Genomic DNA, 4,761 nt, shown 5'->3' with positions numbered 1-4,761 from the left:
AGCGACTGCTTAATGTTATTGTTGTACATTGGACAATCTTGAATCTTGAATCTTGCAAAACATTTGCTTTGTGTAAACATCGAACAAAATGTACATTTGTATAATTCTAACTCGTCATTATAGGAGTGCAAAAGATGAACCCGCTTACTGTCCGGGTCTTCATGGGAAGGAAAGTTGTCCACCAATTTTTTAGCATGTGCATAACAAGTGGGAAGACATGTGGGACAGCAAGCAAGATCTTCGCCAAGATTAACTCCACCCTAGAGGAGCATGGTATCCCTTGGGAGAACTGCGTTGCTCTCTCAGTTGACAATGCAGCTGTGAACATCCGACCACACAATTCCATCGCCTCTAGGATGCTCCAAAAACACCCCAACACCTATATTCATGGTTGTCCTTGTCATGTGGCACATAACACCGCCAAAGCTGCATGAGGGGGATTAAAGTGAGTTAAGGTTTGATTTATCTCTTTATCTATTTTTTGTCATGGGTTGATCCATTGTATTGCTTAAAAAGGCTACTGTTTAAGCACTTTAAGCACTGTATTTGTTGCACTTTTTTGTTTGATGGAATGTGTGGTGGGAGGCTTTGAATAATGAAAAATATTTCTCCCTAACTAATCTTGTCATTTTTTGCTGAACATAAATCATTAACTGCTCTTAAGAATACAAGTATTAACAATATAGGTTAGGTTTAAGTTAAGAATTAGTTGAATACCATTGTAATCAAAATTTCAATCCACCTACCTAGGTCAAATCTTAAACACAGGTCTATTAGTTAGGCTATATTGTGGTACATAGACAGTCATTGAGGCACAACAATAGTTTTCTGGGTGAATGTTCAGCTTAAGTCTAGAAGGCCCTACAAGTCATGATCAGATGAACATGAATCAGAATCAATTCAGGTATTGCACATCTTTAGCATACTACCCAAAAATCCCAGAATGCAGGAAATAACAACTACTTAAACCAAAATTTCCTGGCGCCGCGCATTGCGGCCACGGTGTTGCGCTCTCTCGTTCTTTTCATGTTTTTGTCTATTTGTACGGTCTTCAGCACTCCCTCTACGATTACTTTTTCTAGAGAAGAACTTATGAATGTCCGACGTTCCATTCCGCGGACCCTTTCACCGGACTTTACATACCCAGACACTTTTTTGGAGATTTTGGTCGGAGGAGCCGCAGCTCTCTGTGGAGCTTGGAGGAGACGTAGGCGAGGGAAGCGCGCTGGAGTGCTGATTAGACTGCGAAAGCGGGGGTTCCAGACTCCGCTCCCGGCTTTACACCTGGCAAACGTCCGCTCTCTGCCCAACAAAATGGATGAACTGCTGCTCCTAAAGAAGATAAACAGGGATTTTTCAGGACTTTCTGCCCTGTGCTTCACTGAAACCTGGCTTGGTGAGTGCATCCCTGACAGCATCCTTCATCTGCCGGGCTTCCAACTCCACCGCGCGGACCGCGTTACGGAACTAACGGGGAAAACGAGGGGAGGAGGAATCTGCTTTTTCATCAACGAAAGTTGGTGTATGGATGCCACAGTGCTATGGAAAATATGCACTCCTCAGCTAGAAGCCATTTCCATAAACTGCAAACCATTTTACTCACCGCGGGAGTTTTCCTCCTTTATTCTGGTCGGCGTGTACATACCACCTCAAGCCTGCGTTAGTGAGGCACAGTGGCACCTGGCTGACCAGATAACCAGCACGGAGAGAAAACACCCGGACTCTATTCTGATTATTCTTTGGAATTTCAACCAAGCAAATCTCAGCCTTGAACTGCCAAAATACAGGCAGCACATTAAGTGTCCCACCAGGGAAAAAAACACACTGGACCATTGCTACACAATACTGAAGAATGCATATCGCTGTGTCACCCGTGCAGCTTTGGGACTCTCCGATCACTGCCTGCTTCATCTCCTTCCAAGCTACAGGCAGAAGTTAAAATCTGCAAAGCCTGTGGTGAAAACTGTGAGGAAATGGACCAATGAGTCAAAGCTGAAGCTACAGGCCTGCTTTGACTGCACAGACTGTTTTTGAGGCTGCATCTACATCACTGGACGAACTCACGGACACTGTGACGTCATATAACAGTTTTTGTGAAGGCATGTGCATACCCACCAAAACGTACTGCATCTTTAATAACAATAAACCGTGGTTCTCAGCAAAGCTCAAGCGGCTTCGTCAAGCCAAAGAGGAGGCCTTCAGGAGCGGGGACAGGATCCTGTTCAGCCAGGCCAGAAACACACTGACTAAGGAGATCAGATTGGCAAAGAGGAACTTGAGGTTAAGGAGTTAACCCCCGTTCTCTGAAACATGAGTGAGGTATCTCTCTATGGGACACGCCCTCCGCGCTGTCCCCCAGAAGCAATTTTACACTCCGCCAGTCGTAACTGGCAGGCGGACGTGACGTCTGTCACTAGAGGAGGGACCTCCTACTCTATATAAGACCGGATGTCACGTCATCGCCTTTAGTCTAAAAAATAAGCACACCTCTTCCTCGCTCCAGGCAAGGAGGGTGATCTGGTGAGATACCTCACTCATGTTTCAGAGAACGGGGGTTAACTCCTTAACCTCAAGTTCTCTTTCAACATTCGTTTCGGTATCTCACTATGGGATATAGCGACTCCCGTATTGCCAGATAAGCTTATCTCAAAGACCAATAACCAACGAAACAATCCGTCAGTCAGACAGGGACATTTGAGACTGACCCCACGCTCAGAACTGTATGAGACCATGTAGGTACAGTGACATCCAGATTATAGAATCTGGTGAAGGTATGAGGTGTTGCCCAGTTGGCCGCCTCACATATCTCTTCAACAGGCACACCCTGGAACAGTGCCCATGACGCAGCCATTCCCCGAGTGGAATGAGCGCGCAGACCTATGGGGGGCTGTAATCCCCTGCAATGATAGGCTGTGGCAATTGCCTCCACAATCCAGCATGACAAACGCTGCTTCGTAAGAGGCTTCCCCAAGTGTGACGTAGCCCAGGACACAAACAGCTGCTCTGATTTCCTGAAGCCAGATGTGTGGTCCACATAAGCGCGTAATGCGCGCACCGGGCAGAGCGCATTCAGCCGTCCCTGCTCCAGTGTGGAGAACGGTGGAGGATGGAACGCCGACAGTTCAATAGGGCGATATGCTAACCTTTGGCACAAACGCGGGATTTGGTTTGAGAAAAACCTTTAAATCCCCCCTAAAAAAACGCATGCATGACGGATTCACTGACAGTGCATGAATGTCGCTTATGCGCTTTGCAGATGTCAGCGCCAGTAAGAGAGCCATTTTAAACAAGAGCATTTTAAGCTCTACCTGCTGCAGTGGCTCGAAAGGTGCGCCAGATAGCGCTTCGAGCACTAGTGTGAAATCCCACGGTGGGGTTAAGCTCCTTGACACCGGCCGCTTCCGCCGTGCGCCCTTCATGAACTGGCAAACGAGAGGATGCTGTCCTGCCGTTTGGCCACCAAAGCCTATGTGACATGCTGAAATAGCGGCTAAGTACACTTTGACCGTGGAGAAAGCCAGACCCTTGTCCAAAAGTTCCTGTAGGAATGTCAAAATGCCAGCCGTAGGGCTCTGAAAAGCCTCCACACCTGCTTTTGTGCACCAATCCTCAAATGCACGCCATTTGCCATCATATGCAATGCGTGTAGAAGGGGCCCTGGCGCTCTGAATGGTTTTGATGACACTCTGTGGAAGTCCAGCTGTGGTCAGATTCAGCCTCTCACGGCCCAAGCCCATAGAGCCATGCGCTCTGGATGAGGGTGAAAAATCTCCCCGTGAGCCTGTGACAGGAGATCCCTCCGTAGAGGCAGCGGCCACGGCCGAGCGCACAACAGCTGGTATATCTCCGCTAGCCAGTATTTTCCCTGCCAGCGGGGAGCTATAAGGATTAAGGCATGACCCCTCTCCCGCATTCTGGCCAGAGTAGGTGTGATCAGCTCTAACGGGGGGAAAGCGTACAGTAGAACCTGTGGCCACTCGTGAGCTATCGCATCCCCCCCCACCGGGGCGTTCTGGCCGGTCAGGGAGTAGAACATGGGACACTGTGCGTTTTCTTCTGATGCGAAGAGATCTACCTGAGCCCGGCCAAATTTTCTCCATATCTGCGTTACCACCTCACCGTGGAGTTTCCAAACCTTGTAGCGAGGGCTGACCCTGGAGAGCAAATCCGCTCCCCAGTTCCGTGTGCCCGGCACATGTGTTGCCCTGAGGGACAACAGGTGAGAACTGCTCCACACTATCAGTCTGTGTGCCAATGTGTGAAGATGACGCGAGCGCAGCCCCCCCTGTCTGTTGATATATGCCACCACCGTGGTATTGTCCGTTCTGACCAGAACATGTTGCCCTCTGAGAAGGGGCAGAAAATGTGTCAGTGCCAAAGATACAGCCAACAGTTCCAGACAATTTATGTGCGCAAACTGCATTAGTAAACTCCAAGTTCCGCTCACTGTTCTCCCCTCGTGCGTGGCCCCCGAGCCCGCAAGAGAGGCATCTGTTGTAATCACCCTCCGTGCAATGACCGTTCCCATGGCAACGCCCTTGGTCAGAAAACCTTGTGCATCTCCATGGGTGCAGGGCGTGGACGCAGGCCATGGATACTAGTCTCATGTGTAAACGACCTAGTGAAATGACCACCAGAGCTGAGGCCATCAGCCCTAAAAGTCTGAGGCATGACCTGAATTTTAGCAACGCCCCCCTGCAAAAAAGTGCCAGACAAGCTTGGAAAGCTTTTATCCTTTCCGCGGACAGACGCGCTCTGAAC

General features: G+C 49.0%; 1 pseudogene; it reads right to left on the bottom strand.

The window, feature by feature from the left end:
• Nucleotides 1–1,356: 1,356 nt before the first annotated feature.
• Nucleotides 1,357–4,528, bottom strand: LOC128456657 (uncharacterized; annotated as a pseudogene).
• Between the last annotated feature and the right edge of the window lie 233 nt (nucleotides 4,529–4,761).

Source organism: Pleuronectes platessa, chromosome 15 (assembly GCF_947347685.1).
Source record: "Pleuronectes platessa chromosome 15, fPlePla1.1, whole genome shotgun sequence".
Taxonomy (NCBI): domain Eukaryota; kingdom Metazoa; phylum Chordata; class Actinopteri; order Pleuronectiformes; family Pleuronectidae; genus Pleuronectes; species Pleuronectes platessa.
The sequence above is the reverse complement of the archived record's forward strand: the minus strand, read 5'-3'. Positions and strand labels throughout refer to the sequence as shown.